Raw genomic sequence first — 6000 nt, 5'->3', positions numbered from 1 at the left:
ATATTTTCTCACCGTTTTATAAACAATTCCTTGGCTTGCATAATTTGCTGAATTTAAATTATTCAATTCAATTCAGTTTATTTATATAGCGCCAATTCCCAACACAAGTCATCTCAATGCACTTTACAATTCAACCAGATCATACAGTTAAATTGATTCAAAGTTTTCTATCTAAGGAAAACCAGTTGATTGCTTCGATTCATTGACTTGAAGGCAATCCCTCACACCAAGCATGCTTGTAGCAACAGTGGAGAGGAAAAACTCCCTTTTAACAGGAAGAACCCTCCAGCAGAACCAGGCTCACTCAACCACAGGTTGTGTGATCTGCCGAGGCCGACTGGGGTTTAAGGAGACAGAAGCAGACATACAGAAAGAAGCAGAAATACAAAAGGCAACTGCCAACCAGCTCCACAGGCGGCCCCGTCCAGGAAATACAAAGCTAGGCAGACACGCTCAGAGCCCGCTCCCATGTCAGAGGATGAAAGAGTACATCCAGCCAGTCACAGTCAGAGAAACGGGACTACACTGAAAAACAGGCTGAGCTCAAACATCTATTAACAAAGGCGTTGATGGCAGCAGCACAGCTGATATTTCTCTGCAGGATGGGATCACAGCCAAACAGGAACAGACAAGGCAAGGCTACTATGAGAAAAAGCAGAGAGAGCTTAGCATTAGAGATTGAACTAACAGATTCTTTAGAGTGAGATATTAAAATGAAGCAGAAGGGGCCCCTATGTCCTCCAGCAGTCTAAGCCTGTAGCAGCATAAATATAGAGATTGCTCAGGCTAGCTATAACTATAGCCACTCTAACTATAAGGAGAAGATCTCTGATATAAGATGGAGCTTGGCCATTTATATGTGAGAAGGAGGCTTTATATGTGAGAAGGAGGATTTTAAATTATGCTCTGGATTTAACAGGAAGCCAGTGAAGATAAGCTAAGATAGGAAAGATATAATCTCCCTTTTTATTTTTCATCAGAACTCTGGTTGCAGCATTTTAGATCAGATGAAGGCTTTTAACTACAGTTTGTGGACTTCCTGATAGTAAAGAATTACAAAAGTCCAGCCTTGAAGTAACAAATGCATGGACTAGTTTCTCAGCATCACCCCTGGACAGGATATTTCAAATTTTTGCAATATTCCACAGATGAAAAAAGGAAATTCTAGAAGCCTCTTTGACATGGGGTTTAAATGACAGGTCCTGATCAAAGATTTTTCACTTTATTATCTGAGATCAGTTTAATTTCATCCAAATGAAGCGACTGACTAATCAGCTTCTTTTTCAGAGAATCTGGTTTGAAGAAAAATAAATCTGTTTTGTCTGCATTCAGAAGCATAATGTGTAAAATCTTCCAGGTTCTTATGTCTTATGTTAAGACAAGCCTGCAGTCTATAATAGGTTAGTTTCCTCTGGATTTATAGACAGATACAGCTGATATAGTGGAAGTGAATCCCATGCTGCCTATATATATATATATATATATATATAGTTAGAAAACAACAATAATGATTTTTTTAATGTAAATTTAGTTTTCTGAGATGAAACTATATCTAGTCCAAGAAAGCAGATAGATATTTTGAATGTGTCTATTTCTGCAAGTCATTGAGTGCCTTCCTCCGTTCATCCAACAGATGTCAGCTTTGTGCTGCAGATGTGGCTGCCCGCTGCAGCTGGCAGGAGGATGCTGTTTGGAGGAAACTCGGCGCTGGGACCTCATCGCTACCGGGACGGACTCCGCTTTATATGGATCCTGAGGAAAAATGGCCACCGGTAGAAGGAAGGAGAGGAAGCGCTCACCAATTTTAGATTTACGCATCGTCTGAGACATATGGATGTACACGGAGCGAGCGACCTAAGTGACACATTGGAGCAGATCGCCAACGTTCCCACCGAACTATTTCAGCACAGGACTCCACTCGCTGGTGAGTAGACTGGATACACTGGAGCGGCTAGTTAGCTTAGCCTGCTTAGCACAGTTAGCACACACTGGAATGTACATCACGCCAGTTAAACGGCACTAGTAACGGTTCAGCCGCTCTAAGCGTCACATTCATATCATTTATAGCGACTTTACGAACCCCTCTGCCGCACTGTTACGCACACTGTTAGCTTATATCTTTATTTTGCAATATTTTCTAATCCATTCATGTTAAGACGACACGGTTTAGTTTGACAGTTGTCGCTCTGATGCTAGTGCGATCAGCTGGTTAGCTTCTGGGAGCTAGCACGGATAACTGGGAATATGGCTAAATATCATGCGATTTTTCATTTGAATTGATGGCAATAAAAAAAAATAAAGAAAAAATGACTTCAACGGAATAAAAACAAGGACACTGACATGCATAACCTTGACAGGTTCTGTTATGATTCGGCGTTGGATATTTTTACTCGTCAACATTAGGAAATCATGGCTAAAGAGCCGACTCCTCAAGCATCCAGGGCTGGGAAATGTTTATTTTTGATGTTTCGCATTTTCTTGGTGGTTATAATCCCTGATGCATGCTGTAGGTCAGAGGTGCAAGAGTGTTTGGGATCAGGGTATTGTTTCTGGGTGCAGGGCCGACTATCTGGATGACTGCACACCATTTAATGAGCAAACAGCAACCTCCTCCCTGGCTGCTATAATCTATTTGATGTTCAATGTCAAACCAAACGATTTAAACCTTTAAAAACATTAAAGTCACTTTAGATTCTCATCATCTGTGTATGCTTTTAATTGGGCCACCCACAGTGTTTAAAGGGCTGAGATTTTGATCTGCTTTATGGAAAATTGTGATTCCAAATCATCACCAAATAACATATAAGCAATTGATCTCTAACTTATTTGTTTATTTATTTATTTTTGATGTTTATTATTCATTCAGTTTCTGTGGAATATTTTTTTTTAACTTAAAACAGGGAACACCCTTGCTTAAAATAAATGATTTCTGATTGTTTTATTTTAAAAAGTAAAATAAAAACTGTTTGTTTCCAATATGTCCCCTTTTTGATGATTCTATACCTTATTAATGCATTTGTTGAAGTAGTTGAATCTATTTGTGTTTGGATTAATAAAAAATAGTGAAATTTATGAACGTAATAGAAATAACCCCAATGAATAATTCTGTAGTTAATAGAATAATTCTCTGCAGGTTCCAAAATGATCAAAGTGTCAAAGACAGGAATGGCATCTTCCAAAGTGTCATTACTCTGTTATTCTTGTGTTATTATTTTACATTAATAACTGTCAATGGCTTTTGAAAGCACTTTTATCTGGTTGCTTGCATGACCCAGTTTGAGCCAGGATTTCACTCTTTCACTCTGAGACAGATGGCCCCACATTTGACTCTGGAATACAGCTGCACACAGACAAATCTGCTGTGACTCAAAGTGCCCTGGCTTTGTGGATGCAAAACAAGCCCATATCATCACACATCCACCACCAAACTTTATAGTTGCTATGTGATTTTTTTTTTTTTTTTGCCCTTTTATCTTCTTAATAATTCTCATGGTTATTTAAAATTCAGCTTTGCCAACCTAATTAAGTGTTAGCTTTTGACAGAGGCAAACTTCTTCCTATTTCCCTCAAACAAGCTAGGCTTTCTCGGTCCTCATCTTACTGTTACTATCCCCGACCTTTAACATTTAGGATGCCAACATCTGAGGCTTTTGGTGTCTTAAACAAAACTCATGTCTTTTTTAAACTAATTTCTCTGAGCCTTGCCCAGTCTGACCTTAAAGTGATTTAGCTCAAACCTAGCCACCTCAGAAGTGGGAATGCCACCTGTGAATCCCCTTTCTCAAATGTAGAAGCATAGCAACAGTTGCTTCTCTTGGATCACCGAAAATAAAATCTGGAAATGCAAAATGATGTAACACTTTGTGATATCTATTCAAATGTGTTGGGTTAAAAATATGGTAAAAAATCTAAATGAAGAAAGAGAAAAGTCTCACGTAGATCATGATTCTGTATGAATCAACATAGAAGGTTTGACTAAAATCCCTCTCATGTTTTGATTTAATAATAAAAACAGCCTTGAAATGCGTTAGACTGACATTTAAAAGTTTGTGAGGAAAACTATTATTTGTCTGCTGTATTCTGAAGTAGAGATCAACCTTTACAAGTCTAACTGAACCCAGAGATGTGCTGCCTCTTCTTTTGTGGTGAATTTTAAAGCTGATATTATTTTTTCTACTATTTACATGATATAAAATCAGATAACAATTGTCAGGAGTTTGAATTAAAACAGAAATGTATTAATAAATAAAAAAATACAACCAATGGAAAATGAAGGGAGCCACAATGCAAGCACTTCACGTCATCGCAAGTAATGGCTGCTTGAATGCACTGATATACTAATATAATTGGCAAATGTGTCCACTTATTGACTGATGCTGATACAAGGAAAAAAAACGCTAATATTGGCCAAAAGATACTGACATCTGTCTGAGTTTTGAAGTGAAGCAGCTGCAGGTAATACATTTCCACTGGCATTTAGGAAGAGATACTTTAAGGCATATGTTTTGCATATTCTAACCAAACCTTGATATTATTGGAGCCTAAGATACATTTGGACTCTTTAAGATTCTGATCGTTTACTCATTAAATCGTCTATGATTAAGATAACATTCCTGAAATACCGTTTCCACTTGTCCGTTTACCAGGAAATTATGTGGAAAATGAGACCTTGTCATTCCTCTTCTTGCTGTAGCACTTTTCAGACCCACACCCCAAGGAAGGGTTTGAGTTAAACATAAATTAGGTTTAAGCCCTTCTTGGTATCAGTTTTCTGCAGCTACTACCTTTCCTTACATTAACACATGCATACCTGCTGAACCTATTTACCTTTAATCCCCTCAGGATAAAGGTTGCATATGTGCATAGAAGAAGGGTCCATGTAGACTGAGAATATGGATGGAAGCCCGACAAAATGCAGTTAACTTGTGGTCGGCACGTTCCACCGTGATAATCATTTGAAGTCAGATCTAATATGAAAACCAGATTATCTGAAGTGGTGGTTAATGTTGAGAAATTTGGAGGAGTTTGCACGATGCTCTGTTCTAACTCTTGTTCCGCCTCGTTGTAACTTTATACTTAAATTGAGTTTATTTCTGCACAGAGAGCTGTGTGTGAAATGACAGCAGAGTCACTGTGTTTTTGTACTGAAAGTAGGAGGCTCTGATTTCATGAACTTTCTTTTTCTCTTTCCTGTTTCTGCACTTTCATAGCCTCAGCTTTGAAAAAAAGGGAATGAAGTAAGCTGGCCTAGACCAACTCTGAAGTAACATTTGAGCATTTCGAATAGGCAGGTTAAAAAACAAAAAAGCAACACAGGTTAAGCCCCTTTTTCATCACCCATTGAAAGTCTTGGGTTTTAAATCTCAGGACTTTCACTGGAAAAGCGGCTATAGAGTTTTGGTCCATTTCTAATCTTCTTTTTGTAAAGCAAAGTATTGAATTAACTAATCTCTAAGCTTCTCTATAAAAAATATTAATAGATAAAAGAACAGAAATTAAATTCGTTATGTTTTTCTCACATTCTTGATTGGATATCTTATTAACACAACTCATGATGCTTTGCATGAATATGTGTATGATTTGTGAAAGGATAATAACATAAACCCTTAACCTCAATTCATTTTAGTTTTAGTTCAGTTTATTTATATAGTGCCAATTCACAACCCATGTCATCTTAAGGCATTTTACAGTTCAACCAGATCATACAGTTAAACTGATTCAAAGTTTTCTATCTAAGAAAAACCAGTTGATTGTATCGACTCATTGACTTTAGTGCAATCCCTCACATGAAGCATGCTTGTAGTGACAGTGGAGAGGAAAAACTCCCATTTAACAGGAAGAAACCTCGTGCAGAACCAGGCTCAGTGTGAGCGGCCATCTGCTGAGGTTGACTGGGGTTCAAGGAGACAGAAGCAGAGATACAAAAGGCAACTGTAAAAGGCGGCCTCGTCCAGGAAACACACAGCCAGGCAGAGGAGCTTTGAGCCAGCTCCCATGTCA

General features: G+C 38.1%; 1 protein-coding gene across 6 annotated transcripts in view; it reads left to right on the top strand.

Annotated features, from left to right (window-relative positions):
- The first annotated feature begins 1681 nt into the window (after positions 1-1681).
- wdfy3 (WD repeat and FYVE domain containing 3) overlaps positions 1682-6000 on the top strand; it is a 139613-nt gene continuing 135294 nt past the window's right edge. For all 6 annotated transcript variants that reach the window (XM_038288125.1, XM_038288124.1, XM_038288121.1 and 3 more), the window contains exon 1: positions 1682-1924. The gene's annotated coding sequence lies outside the window, so the exon portion shown is untranslated. The remainder of the gene's footprint in view (positions 1925-6000) is intronic.

Source organism: Cyprinodon tularosa, unplaced genomic scaffold (genome assembly GCF_016077235.1).
Source record: "Cyprinodon tularosa strain WSP-4 unplaced genomic scaffold, ASM1607723v1 ctg249, whole genome shotgun sequence".
Classification (NCBI taxonomy): Eukaryota; Metazoa; Chordata; class Actinopteri; order Cyprinodontiformes; family Cyprinodontidae; genus Cyprinodon; species Cyprinodon tularosa.
Note: the sequence above shows the minus strand (reverse complement) of the source record. Positions and strands in the feature narration are given on the sequence as shown.